The 15054-nt window shown below is 45.6% G+C and overlaps 1 protein-coding gene across 1 annotated transcript in view; it reads right to left on the reverse strand.

Annotated features, from left to right (window-relative positions):
- The window catches only part of LOC309832950 (large ribosomal subunit protein uL5-like), a 480093-nt gene that overhangs the window by 2495 nt on the left and 462544 nt on the right, over positions 1-15054 (reverse strand). The gene's annotated exons all lie outside the window — the stretch shown is intronic.

The raw sequence follows: 15054 nt of genomic DNA on the forward strand, positions 1-15054 counted from the left end.
TCTTTTGAGTACTAGCCGCCCATTCTCCTTGCTTAATGCCCTGCAATAAACACTGTACTTTCCTTCACCACAACCCAGTAGATTGGCTTTGCTGGTGTCAACTGAGCAGACCCGGGTTCAGTTCGGTAACAACTCTTCCTCTCACCAGCCTCCCCCATAAGGAATTGACCAGGGTCAGACACACCAGCCAAGCTCAGTGAGGCAGAGGCATAAAAAGGCTCTAGGTAACCTTCATCTCTCAGTTTATTTATTCATTAAGTCCTCCTGAATGTTCACTACAGGCCAGGCACTCTGCAAGGTGGGGCAGAGTCAGTGGGGGCCCTGCCCCAGCCAGTAGACCTCACCTTCCAGTGGGGCTGTGAGGACAGCTGATACCCAAGCACAAAAGATGGTAACACAAGAGAAAGACAGTCTGTGAAAAGTTCTACAAAGGAAATAACATGCTGACTTTGATCATTATCCATGGGAGGGTAGGGGCTCCTTCAGAAAAGGAGGGAAGGGCAAGGACCATCTGCTGGGAGAAGACGGGTGAGCTGAGATCTAAAGGACAAGCAGGCAGGTGTGGGAGAGGCTGGGGCTGGGGAGCATTCTGGATGGAGGGAAAGCCCATAAGGCCAGTATGGTGGACCAGAGCGGGGGTAGAGGGCAGAGTGGACAGCATGAGGTCAGAATCAGGCAGCGGTCAGAGCTTGTGAGGTCTTAGAGGTCAGAGTGAGCAGTTCAGATCTCATTTCAAGAACCATGGAAAACCATGGGAGGGTTTAAGAAAGGCAATGGCCTGATCTGACCTATGTTTTTAACGGACCACTCTGGGCAGTTCCCTGGCAGTCCAGTGGTTAGGACTCTGCACGTTCACTGCTGAGGATGCGGGTTCAATCCCTGATCAGGGAACTAAGAATCTGCAAGCTGCGCAGTGTGGCCAAAAAAAAATAGACCACTGTGGCTGGCTGAGAAGAACAGATCAAGGGAGCCCAGGTAGGAGGGAGGTGTGGAACAGGAGGTGGCAGTGGAAAAGGAGAGAAGTGATCAGATTTGGGATATATTCTGGAGGACAGGCAGACGGGAATTGCTGACGGAGGGGAAGGTTCAAAGAAGGTCATGTGGTGGCTTGTTTGCTGCCGAGTCAATTCATGCCCTGAGCAGTGGAAGCTCCCATGACCAGAATCCCTGACCCTCCTTCTGCTGAGCTGGATGCAACTCGGAGACCTTCAGGTCACCCCCGGATCTTACATCCACAGAGTGTGAGCCCGGGGAGGTGGGGAAACGTGCCCAGGTAAAGGCAGAGGTCCCCTAGCTCCCAGTCCAGAACCTGCCTGACCCACTGGCCTTGATTTATTCCTTGGGCAAAGCAGGAGCTGGTCATCTAAGGTGCCGCCCCGGGCAAAGGGATTATCGAGAGATATTCTGCACGTAAAAGCTAGAAATGACCACAATTCCAAGCGATAGAGAATGGCCTAGCCAATTGTGCTTCATAACAGATGCACCAGACATGTAAATACTCAGGTGTTTCCAACTGTGGAGATACATAAGAAATATGTATTTTGGTCTTCATCCAAGGTTTCTGGCTCACAGCTCCCCAAACCCTGTAATTCCTAAGTGATTAGAGCCATAGGGGCATCTTTAATTATAATATTTGGTTTTTATCCTCAGTTCCTAAGATAGCTTCAGAGTGATAAAAGTGAAACAAGTGTCTTCTGTGATTCACAACGAACCCCTTTCAACCACGCCTGAGTTTATGTTAACGGGGTGATTTTTGGAAAGCCGCTAGGTAACCTAAGGATGGGAGCTAGTTGCCAGACCAACCAAGTGATTAGAGGGTTGGAACTTTCAGTGCAGCCCTCCCTGAACAACCTCCAGAGAGGGGAGAGGGGCTGGAGTTTGAATCAATCATCAATGGCCAAGATGTAATCAGTCGTGCCCTATATAAGGAAGCCTCCATAAAAAACCCCAAAGGGTAGGATCCAGAGAGCCTCCCGGTTGGCAAATAAGGATACCTCCATGTGCTGGGAGGGCGGCACAGAAGCTTCTGTGGTCAGGACCCTTCTGGACCTCGTGCTATGCATCTCTTCATATGGCTGTTCATTCGTATCCTTTAATATCCTTTGTAATAAGCCAGTAATCGAGTAAGTGAACTTTTCCTGAGTTCTGTGAGCCACTCTAACAGATTAATCAAGCCCAAGGAGGGGGTCACGGGAACCTCTGATTTATACCAGGTCGTCAAAAGCACAGGTAATAACCTGGACCTTTGATTGGCATCTGAAGTGAGGGTCAGTCTTGCAGGACTGAGCCCTTAGCCTGGGGGATCTGATGCTGTCTCCAGGTAGATGGAGTCCGAATTGGGTTACATTGTAGGACACCCAGCTGGCGTCGCAGAATTGCTTGAGAAGACCACCCCACTCCTCCAGCACCCCCCCACACACGTGGTGGGCAGCAGTGTCAGAAGTAAAGCAGAGTGTTGAGGGTAGAGGAGACACAAGGTTACGCTTTCACATAAGAGTGTATAAATAGAAAATAAAAACAGCAGGCGCAAACTCTGACAACTATATAAAAGGTATGTCCACGTACTGATTAAGATTTGAAGGGAATTTGGTGGAATGTAAATAAAGTGTGGGGATTTTCTGTGTTCTTTTTTTTCTGTAGAGACGATGATATTTATGTAAAACAGTTTTATAAGTCAATGAAAATGGCTTATAAAATTACCCAACAAACCACCCCTGTTTCAGACGTACCATATGGATGCTTAAGCGCCAGGAGGTTTAAAAATAACAAAAAACTGCTCTTTCCACATAGGAAATACTCAGATGCACCAAGCTACCCTTCCCTTTCTTGTGAGTGATGAAGGCTGAGCCAGGCTTCTGTAACCCCCAGCAAGCCACCTGGTCTCTTGGGGCCTTTGTTTTCTCATCTGTAAAATGGCAGATTGGACTGTTTTGTTCCTGAGGCCTCTTCCAGTGAGTTTGACTGTCATGACTGCCCCCACCCTCTTTATTTTTTTTTTCGGTACGCGGGCCTCTCACTGATGTGGCCTCTCCCGTTGCGGAGCACAGGCTCTGGATGCGCAGGCTCAGCGGCCATGGCTCACGGGCCCAGCCGCTCCGCGGCATGTGGGATCTTCCCGGACCGGGGCACGAACCCGTGTCCCCTGCATCAGCAGGCGGACTCTCAACCACTGCGCCACCAGGGAAGCCCATGACTGTCCCTTTAAATAGCCAGCCCTGGTCATTACCTGGCAGCTTCCTCATTTTTATGCCACATTTTTAGGAAACCCATGATTCAATTTTACTGGTTGCAAGGGAAAAACTTCTGTTCCCAAAATGAAAATGAGAGGCTGTAAATTAAGCTAAGCCCTTTGGCCACCAGCGGAAGCTGCCCTTCCTCACCCTGGCAAGGAAACTGCTTTTATCTGGGATTCTAGGAGCAATTCCTGGCAGCAGTCAGTCCATTTGCAGCTATCTCTGCTGCTGGATTTGCTCTCCCCTGGTACCTCCTGGGTCCACCCTAATATCACAGTCACCCTAGGAAACCCAGAGCAGGAGTAGAAAGAACACAAACACACACAGAAGCTACTCTATTTACTTGCTGTGTGACCTCAGGCAGATCTCCTAACCTCTCTGGGCTTTAGTTTACTCTTCTATGATTCATTCATTCATTAATTCATTGAAAGAATATTTACTGAGTGCTTGCTATGTACCAGCAATGAACAAAAGAGACAATAATCCCTGTCCTGATAAAGCTGACATTCTGAGATGAGGGGAAAACAATAAAAATAAATAAGCCAGTGATATGGCATGTCAGAAGGTGGTAAGTGATCTGGACAAAAATAAAAAGGAGTTGGAATAGTGATGTCTGCCTACTGCCTAGCCCTAAGGGTTGTGATGAGGACTGAATGAGCTGATGCTCATTAAATTTCTTCCTCAAACAGTAATGGGCTGTGCAAACATAAAGAATAATTATAATATATAAATGAACATTTTGTTCAATGAAAGCATTTACAGAGATCCCAAAGGCCCAGAGAATGTGGTGATCCAGGGATGGAGAACCCAAGTCAGCTTGAATCATGGCCTGGGGCTGGAAGGGAACTTGGACATCCGCTAGCCCAGGGATCTGGCTGTCCCTCGGAATCACCCAGGTGCTTTGAAAAACTGCCGAGGTCAAGGTCACACGGCAGATTCCCTTGAACCAGAGTCTCTGGGGGCGGGGCCAGGCATTCATGTTGTTTCTTACAAGCTGCCCTGGTGATGCCATGTGTGATCAGGATCGAGAGCAGCACCTGACCATAGAGAGGGGGGTGACTTGCCTAAAGGCTGGTACCCAGGCCTGAGATCTTTCCTCCCCCAGGCCCAGTGTCATTGTGTGCCGCTCAGCACCTCATTCCCTTCCATGCTGGGAGCCCCCACGGGGCTGTCACCGCGTCTCGGCCACACCTCCCACCTTGCTGCAAGCCGGAGTGGCCCTCTTACCTGAAGGCTAAGAAACTGTGTTACTTCTCAGTGATGGCCAGGCTGTTGATCATTCCAACTTCAATTTCTGGTATGGGCTGAATTGTCCCCCACGCCCACTCCTGACTCACTTCACCCTCCACCCCCAGAAAATTCCTGTTGGAAGTCCTAACCTCTAATACTTTCGAATATGATTGTATTTGGAGATAGGGCCTTTAAAGAGGTAATTAAAGTAAAATGAAGTTGTATGGTTGGGCCCTAATCCAATGTGATTGGTGTCCCTATAAGAAGAGGAGATTAGGACACAGACACAGAAGGAAGACCATGTGCGGACACAGGAAGAAGACCGCCATCTACAAGCCTAGGAGGGAGGTTCTCAGAAGAAACGGACCCAGACCTTAGATTTCCAGCCTCCAGAACTCTGAGGGAATAAATGTCTGTTCTTTAGGCCACCCAGTCCCTGGTACTTTGTTCTGGCAGCCCTAGCAGTCATACCACCTCGTAATTGGTCACATCACGGGCATCCCGTCCCCTGTGGCACTGGAAGGAGGAAGCGTATTTGATTCCCTTGCAGCCTAAGAACCTTGTGTACCCTTCAAGTCTCAAGACTAAGCTCAACTGTCAGTTCCCAGGGAACTTTTATAACCCCAATCGCATGTACCTTCACTTGCTTCTGTTCTGGACAAGGTGGTTGTTATTCTTCCTCTCCGAACAGACCATGAGCTTCTTGGGTCCTGTTCACCGTGTGTCCTCCACAGCATCAAGCACAATTCTCTAAACAGATGTCCAGGAAAGTCATGAATGAAGATATGAAATACAGTCCTTGGCCAGGGTTTCTTGGATCATCGGGGAAGAGTGAGTAATAAAAATTAAAATTATAGGGCTTCCCTGGTGGCACAATGGTTGAGAGTCCGCCTGCCAATGCAGGGGACACGGGTTTGTGCCCCGGTCTGGGAGGATCCCATATGCCGCGGAGCGGCTGGGCCCGTGAGCCATGGCCACTGAGCCTGTGCGTCCGGAGCCTGTGCTCCGCAACGTGAGAGGCCACAACAGTGAGAGGCCCGCGTACCGCAAAAAAAAAAAACACAAAAAAACACAAAAAATTAAAATTATAGGTCATGTTTAGGGAGCATGTGTTACTGCATAAGTCATTTGTCTAGACAATTTTATGAAGTAGATACTATTATTTACTGCATTTTACACATGAAGAAATTGAGGCTTGAACAAGTTAGTACAATTTGCCCAAGGTCACCCAGGTCGTCTGGCCCCAGGGCTTTCAGGCTTACCCACGGTGAGGTTAGCCCTACAGTAGGAATTGACCTTGACCTTCAGGGACATATGCCCTCCATCCTCAATTTCACTAAGGATCCTGGTCTGACCATTTGTTCGTCTCTTGCTCCCATCACTGTGGCCATCACTCTCTGGCCCTGCTGTCCTTTCCAGTCTTATTTGGACTTCTCCTCAGCCCCGTGGGCGGCTTCTGCTCTTCAAAGCTGCCCTGGGCTCTGGGTCAGAGCGGGCCATTCCTTCCAGAGAGACGCTCTCCTGTCCCTCCCAATCACAAATGGCCTTCCTTCAAGATCCCACATCCTTCCATGAAGTCCCTCTAAGCCCTCAGCCAAATTCTGGCCCCCCTTCTTGGGGAGCCCTAGCGCTGTGTCTGTCCCCAAACCATCACCTGTGATTCTGTCTTACACTACAGCTGGCTATTTGCAGACCCATCTCTCCTGTTCTGTTCTGGGCTTTGGAGGCCTGAGTTTATATTTCCCAGAGCATTTAGGTTTTTGTTTTGTTTTATTTTAGTTATTTTGGCTGTGCCGTGAGGCGTACAGCATGTGGAATCTTAGTTCCCCGACCGGGGATCGAACCCATGCCCCCTGCACTGGAAGCACGGAGTCTTAACCACTAGACCGCCAGGGAAGTCCATCCCAGAGCATCTAATGTTAAACAGATTTTTTTAAATGTGTTGGTTTGCAAAATGAACTCATTTGCCTTATAGCACCCTCTCCTTTGAATGGACTTGGCCTTTCCCAACTGTGGACATGGTAGGGAGAGGCCGCCAGCAGGGGACTGACAGAAGATGCTTGGTAGGGCTATAGGATATCCAGGATCAATCCCAAGAGCTCCCGATGGCTTCTCGTTTTGCCTGGAACTGCTCTGCCTTGGGATGGAAAAGCAAAACATTCCAGTGAGAGGAAACCATTTTGGGATTTACTAATCAGGCCCCCAGAGGAATTAGGCGGGGAGGACTCAGTCATCCAGGGGCGCTAAAGATCACAGAATCCTGGCTGCCCACAGGCCTGGACATTGTGGAATTTTCTAGAAAGACTGGTGTCCCCGGGGGGGTCTGCTCCCAGGATGGGCAGATTAGAGAATTGTTCAGGTTGAGCCTCATCCTTCTTCTCTCTGTCCCTCTCTACAAGGTGAACTGAGTGGGGCACAGCACAGGGGAAGCATGTCTGCAACAGCCTGCGTGGGTCAGGTGACAATTTCCTCTACTTCGGTGGCATCTGTACAGCTCACACAGCTCATTCACTCTGCTGACGCGACAGTCTGGAGATTCAGCAGGTCAGGTCAAGTTTGGGCAGCTCTGACGCTGGCCAGCTGCACTTGCCAAGTATTTTTTCACTCCTTGGTCACTTATTCTTACGGTTAACCTGTGAGGCAGGAAGGATCATTACCCCTGTTTTACACACAAGAAAAAGGGCCACAAAATGATGTGGCCAAGATACCAGGAAGGCAAAACTTGAAGCACAGCAACTTAACTCTGAATCCCAATTTCTTTCCAGATTTTAAGCCCACAAATCCTCTAGCCTGCTTCTCCTCCACCCGCTAACTGACATCCCATTAGACACCATCAGACTGAGTTTAAAGGGAGCCGGTTATTCTTCTAGGCATCTCCTTAGACTGCATCACCTAGTCCAGCTCTTCCCACTGCACAGATGAGAAAGGGACTTGCTTATGGTCACCTGGGGAGCCAGGAGGAGTCCAGGTTAGAACCTGGGCTTTCAACTGGCTCTTTCCTACACAGGTGTCAAGTGTAAAAACCCATGACCAATGAAACCAGAGCCTGTTTCAGAGAAAAATCATTTCACAAATTGGGGCAGGTAGTGAGTGACGATCCAACAGGACAGCTGCTGGGATTCCAGGGAAGCAGCCAGCTTTGAGAAGCCGGTGGCAGTGCCCCAAATACAACGCTGGTCAAACAGGAAATGTACCAAAATTTGTTTTCAAAACCATGCCCTTTGCTGTTTGTCAAATGCAAAACACAGAAGAGTTTATAATGGCCAAGTTCAGAGGCCATGGCACAAAATCAAAGTAATTCCCAAACCATTTAGCACACTGCTGACGGAACCACCTTCCAATAGCCAGCTCACCATTGCTTTTAGGATCAAGAACAGTCATTAGGTCAGCATTCAGGGCCTGCCTTAGTTGTCCTTAGCTCATCTCTCCAGCATTACCTTCTACTATGCACCTATTTATACCCTTCAACCAACTACACTTGCTCCCACAAATGCTGAACACTATCTTTAGGCTTTTGTTTCCTCTCTCCTGATAGCCATTCCTTCCAACCCCACTTTGTGAAATTCCTGCTTCTCCTATAAGCTCTGGTTCATTTTATTGCTCTTTTTTCTAGCTTCTTGAGTTGAATGTGTTGTTTATTTAGACTTAATTCTTTCTGTTTTCTAATACATGGACTTAAGGCTACTATGCATTTTCTTCTGAATACAACCATGGCCACATCCCAAATGTCTTAGTAGGGAGCACTCTCACTGTTCATTTCCAAAACCAGTTTTGTTTTCCTCTTAACCAAAGAACTATTTAGAGGGGTAGTTTTGTATTTCCAAGTGGTTAGATTGGTTTTTCTATGCTTTTATGGTTAATTTTGAATTTTATTATATTATGGTTAATGAATGTGGCGCATGGGTGCTGTAAGACTGAATATTTGTGTCTCCCCCCTCCCACAAATTCGTATGTAGAAATCTAATCCCTAAAGTGATATCATTTGGAGGTGGAGCCTTTGGGAAGTGACTAGGTCACGAGGGTGGAGCCCTCATGAACGGGATTGGTGCCTTTATATATATATATATATATTTTATATATATATATAATATATATGTATATATATGATATATAATAAATATATATTATATATATTTTATAAATATATATAATATACACTTAAAATATATATTATATATATTTTACAAATATATATTTTTGTAAAACATTTATTTTACAAAATGGATGGAACCCCTGCCCTTGCATTGGAAGCACAGAGTCTTAACCACTGGACCACCAGGGAAGTCCCCTCATGCCTTTATAAATGAGTGTCCAGAGAGATCCCTTGCCCCTCCCACCGTGTGAGGACCCAGTGAAAAGACAGAAGTCTATGAATCAGGAAGCAGCCTCTCATCAGACGCTGAATCTGCTGGTGACTCAATCTTGGACTCAGCCTCCAGAACTGTGAGAAATAAATTTCTGTTGTTTATAAGCCATCCAGTCTATGGTATTTTGTTATAGCAGCCCGAATAAATTAAGACAATGAGATTTCTGCTTTTTGTGATTTGTTGAAAATTTCCTTGTAGACTAATACTTGATAATCATTAGTGATATTAGATATATGCTTGAAAAGAATGTGCTTTTTGGGGTACAAAGTTATATATAAAGATACACATATAATCTATGTATTTATATAATCTATCACATAATTATGTATCATGATACTAGATTATATTATTATACAGGTATATTTTGTGTAATGCAATATATATTTATGTTACATATAATATGTAATTAAGCTGTTTAATTTTTATTTAACATTTTGTTATCTATATTTCTTTTTTGTCTACCATATTTCTTATGATATATATTAGAATCTTCCCTTCCTGTTCATATACCATCTCCTCTGTGAACTTCTTCCGAATGCCCTAGGCAGGCTATTTCAAGGCTGACTGCTGTCTCTGAGATGAGTCCATTTTTAGATGGGTTGCTGGTACCCTAAGCATGACTTTGTCCTCCGTGTCCCTTTTCCTCCAAGCCTGGAGTGCCATTTCTCTCTCCTCTTTATCCTATGTGCTCACCTCTTCTCAAGATCTACATTGTGTTTTTCTTTTTCTTCGTGACTTCCCCAGACACTTCCTTGAGTTTCTGTTGAGCTCAACAACTGTGTTTTTGTCTGTTAAACAGTAATCACACATGCCTGGCTGACCTTCTGGGTTACTGTGAAGGCCAAAGGAGATAACGACTGTGAAAATGCTTTGAAAACTCTCAGGTACAAATGTCAAATTATTTACAATAATTAATAATTAGACCCATAATGACTGGAACACAAAACATCGTGACTGTGTTATGGCCTAGTGTGGAATCTGTTGTGGGGCAATATTGTCCGGAACTATTAACAGCAATTGAGGGACGCCTGTCAATCAAGGATGAGGCTTGCTTAGGAAATAAAGTAAAGCATCCTATGAGCTCTTTTTACACAACTGATCATGGAACGGCATTCTGAGGTCAGACGCTGCTCTCAGAGATACGCTTGGGAAGAATGTGGTCAAAGTTTTGCTTCTCTTCTGTAAAACTTGGTGGCTCGTTGTTTAGATTTCAAAGATGTTATTTTCCCAGTGGGTATCTTTAATGCTTCTGTACTGTAAGGAAATACAAAGCCTTCAAGGAAAAGTCTTTTTCTTCTGACTTAAGAGGCAGAGAGAATAATCCTCTGCATGTAAAGAAGTTGATCTGATTTTTCTCTTCCTACCAGGGCAGCCACCGAATACTCAATAATGTTATTACTTATTTAGAGCATATTAGGTACCAGAACACTGCTAGTGTTACTGAGTCCAAACTCGCTCTCCTTGCTGCACAACAGGCCAATAAATTGGGAGGCGAGGTGTTGAGGCAAGGAACACTTTATTCGGAAAGCCAGCAGACCGAGAAGATGGCGGACTAGGGTCCCCAAGAAAACCATCTTATGGGGTCTGGATGCCAGTTTCCTTCATAGAATCAGAGAGGGAAGGAAAGTAAAAAGACAGAGTAGAGAGGGCGAGGTGGGGAGGAAGTAAAGTAAAAAGGGCCATCAGTCTTGACATCTCCTGGAATGGTCAGCCTGGGGGGAGGGGATGTGATAAATGTGTTAATTTCTTCTTTCTCGCAGCCATTCACAGGTGGGTAGGGTTCCCTGAGGTAGGCCATTATGCATGATTATAATACCAAAAGCAACGAAAAGCAAAAGCTAAAGTCAAAGAAACAGATCCAACATGTAGTCAAAATTGGCTCTTCCCTGTTATATTAGATGATCTACAAGTGTTTCTGAAAAAATTGTGCACCTCAGATTGGGACTTGAACCCACGTGGCTGGGACTCGAACCCAGACAAAACCCCCAGTCTTCCAACTGAGATCACACACCTGGTTTCAGGACTTAATGAAGCTCAGGTTCTTGATGTCTCATCACAGAAAGAATTCAGTGAGAGACAAAGTGATAGGTAAGAGGTGGATTTTTTTAGAGAGAAACACACTCCACATGGGCCATCTCAGAAGGTGAGAAAGGCCTTGGGAGAAACACACTCCACAGATGGAGTGTGGGCCATCTCAGGAGGTGAGAAAGGTACCAGGGCACGGGGTTGTCAGTTTTAATAGGAGTGGGTAATTTCATAGGCTAATGAGTGGGAGGAGTATTCCAGCTATTTTAGAAAGGGGCGGGGATTTCCAGGAATTGGGCCACCACCCACTTTTTGATCCTTCTGGTCTGTCTTGGAACTGTCATGGCGCCTGCGGGTGTGTCATTTAGCTTCTTTTTTTGTGTGTGTGGTACGCGGGCCTCTCACTGTTGTGGCCTCTCCCATTGCGGAGCACAGGCTCCGAACGTGCAGGCTCAGCGGCCATGACTCACGGGCCTAGCTGCTCTGCGGCATGTGGGATCTTCCTGGACCGGGGCACGAACCCATGTCCCCTGCATCGGCAGGCGGACTCTCAACCACTGCGCCACCAGGGAAGCCCTCATTTAGCTTCTTGATGTGAGCGTATACTGAGGCTCAAGGTCTAGTGGAAGTCGACTTGTCTGCCATCTTGGACCCACTTGGTTCTAATCAGTTTATGTCATGTCCTTGGGCTATGTCTTTCTTTCAAAGGTTGTGCCCTGCCTCCTTCCCTCCTGTTTCATTTTCATTAACCCTTACTGCAGTATTTTATTATTCTCATTTTGAAGGTGAGGAAACTAAGTTTTACAGAGGTTAGGATTAGGAGTCTTGCCCTAAATTGCACAGTGGTGAATCAGCATCTGAGCCCAGGTCTGTCTGACTCCAAAACCTGGGTCCTATGATCCCCTGCAGAGATCCTCACCATCTGGACTCCATCAGACGGCTCCTACCTGGGCTCCTTGCCTCCTCCTTACTTCAGGGTATCCCACCCGCTTCTGCCAGGTCAACTGTCCTGCAGCCCCACCTTGCACAATTCTCCTTCACTTCCACCCTTCCTGAAAGCCTTACTCAGGGTGAAGTCCAAATCCTTCGCAAATGAGACTTTGACTCCCACATCCCCAGGCTTGTTTCCTTTATTGTACAAAGTCCAGGCCAGGCCAATTCAGTGATTCTGCTTTTTGCTGCTCCTTTGCTTAGGTCTTCCTCTTCTCTGCAGGATCTTTCCTCTTTTTCTCTACTTACGTGAGGCTTATTCTTTCTTCCCAGCCTAACTCATCCTTTCTCTCTCATGAGGACTTTCTTGCTGAGTTCACATCTCAGTGATCTCTCCACCCTCAGAATTTCCATGGCATCCATCCATCCCTCCATCATCCATCCATCCATTCACCCAGAGCTGACTGATCTGAGGCACAGTATAGGCACTAAGGATAGAGACATAGTCCTGACTACAGAATTATGAGCAGGTAATTACAATCCAATTCAACAGCACTTGCCGATTTCAAGTGATGTCAGTGTACCAAGCACCATGGAAATGTGGTGATGAATGAGAGAAACATGATTCCTGTCCCAGTGGAGCTCACAGCCTGGTGGGGGAGAACTCCAGTGCGATTAAATGGGAGGGGCCCTAACCTGGACTTCTGTGGATGGTCAAGGAAGGCTTTGAGAGCCAGAGAGCCTATATCATCTAGCTCTGCCTGGATGGTTTCAGAAAATTTCTCAGAGTCTACAGCATTTAATCTGGGAACTAAATGTACCCAGCGAGAAAGAAAAACATAAGTGGACGGTTGTATCAGTCCTTTAGTATCATTTAGGTAGCCACCCAATTCTTTGAGGAATTAAAAACAGCTGTCCTTGTTTTACAACTTTTGTCTTTACAGTACCAGAGGTGTGGCTTCAGAAACAATTCAAAGCCCATCAAATTTTTTTTTTTTAAACTACTCCCCAAACCTCCCCTATTTATCTTAAGAGGCTTGACGCATTGATGATGGCAGACTCAGAGACTTGTGGATCCACCCGTGGAACAGAATGGAGACCCAGAAAGATACGCCCAAGCCCATATGTTTGGCAAAAGTGCAAAAGCAAAAAGATGGCCTCTCCTTCCAGTGGGAGGAGGGCCATCGGACATGGGCAGGCAAAACACCCAAACAAGCAAGCAAGCCAGCCAGCAAACAACAAATCAAAAAACCCTTGACCTAAACTTCATACCTCAGACAAACAGGAACCCCAAAAGGATCATGAACCTCCACGTCCTCATTTGTCACACCACCTACAAAAATAAACTCCTCATGGATCAAACACATGGAACTTGCATTTCTCTCCCTGTGCCTTTGAGATGTAAATGTTCTACCTGGTCTTTTCCAGGAACTCTTTTCAAGCCATCTCTTTATTTATTTTTAAAATTTTATTTATTTTTGCTGCATTGGGTCTTCATTGCTGCACGCAGGCGTTCTCTAGTTGCGGCAAGCAGGGGGCCACTCTTCGTTGCGGTGTGCGGGCTTCTCATTGCAGTGGCTTCTCTTGTTGCAGAGCATGGGCTCTAGGCCTGTGGGCTTCAGTAGTTGTGCGGTGCAGGCTCAGTAGTTGCAGCTTGCGGGCTCTAGATCGCAGGCTCAGTAGTTGTGGCACACGGGCTTAGATGCTCTGCGGCATGTGGGATCTTCCCGGACCAGGGATTGAACCTGTGTCCCCTGCATTGGCAGGTGGATTCTTAACCACTGTGCCACCAGGGAAGTCCCCAGGCCATCTATTTAAAAATGCAAATTTCAGGAAGGTAACTTATCAAAAGAAGAAAAACCAAAAGGGGTAAAGGTCATTTGGAGCTTGACTTGTCAAGGAGAAATGCAAATCTTAAGTCTTCTCCACAAACATTAGTAAAAGGGCTTTAGCCATCTGAACAGATGACCTTGATTTGTTCCATCTGCCAGAAATCCAATTTGAATCAAACCTATTTTGTAACTTGTGGGGTTTATGTTATTGTACCTGAGTCATGGCTGAAGTTTTGGAACAGGAGTTATGGGTTCTCTGTTTGTGCCTGTTGGTATGTGTCTTGTAGATGTGATGTTTTCTACCTTTGGATGGCATTGCCAAAATTAATTTGTAAAAGTGTTTCATTTAATTGGTTTAAAGAAAATTAAGGGCTTATATAAATTCTCAGAAATATAATAGAAACTAACCCAAATGAATTTCAGGTTCATGTGATTTGGGAAAATATTTGGTATTAAACCTAGTTTAAGTTTGTTGGTTTAATTAATACAGGTATGTCTTTAGAGTTATATATGACTACTGTTCTAAATATAAAACAATTTCTGTAGAAATAGCTGCATCTGGAAAACTACCAAACTGCTTCTGGAAAGTTCCTCATGATGTATAGAGTTGGCTTTTGTTAAACTTATTCTATGGGGAGTGGACGTCACCTTTTCCAGGATACACGTGTTAACTCAGCCACATGTGGATTCATTTAAGTAAGCACACATTGAGAGTATATGAGGGGCAAGGAACTGAGTTTGGTACTATGAGAGACACAAGATTACTATGTCCTCTGCTTTCGAGGAGTTGGTATCTAGACATAGCAATTCTTTTTATATGTGCAGCACTTTGCAATTTATAAAATTTCTGCATATGCATATACATCATCTCACTTGAGTCTAACAACACCTTGAGATACGGGGCAGATGTTGCATCAGCATTTTACACATCAGGAAACAGACTTAGGCAAAGGCACACATTCAAGGTCACATGATGCAGTAGATGCGATCGGGATACTACATTTTAAAAAATATTAATATGCTTTTCTCCTTTATATTTACTTACCTGACTTCCCCCTGTTCTGCCAGGTTACCTGTGTTTTCCGAATGTTTTATCAACCACAGTGACACTTCCACTGTGGGTGACATGTGAGGACAGTTTTCCTGTCGTAAACTGGTTACATGAAAGCCACATTTTTAAAGATTTCCCTCCAGTGAAAATTATTTTTGTTGGAGTGGTTTTTATTTTTACTTCTTAACTACATTCTTTTTTTTTTCCCAGCACACCACCATCCCCTCCCCACTGCGGTTTCCCCACCTTGGGGTCCATACGTTTGTTCTCTACATCTGTGTCTCAATTTCTGCCCTGCAGACTGGTTCATCTGTACCATTTTTCTAGGTTCCACATACATGCGTTAATATACAATATTTGTTTTTCTCTTTCTTACTTCACTCTGT

The sequence above is a fragment of the Grampus griseus genome (assembly GCF_964374135.1).
Source record: "Grampus griseus genome assembly, chromosome: 1".
Taxonomy (NCBI): Eukaryota; Metazoa; Chordata; class Mammalia; order Artiodactyla; family Delphinidae; genus Grampus; species Grampus griseus.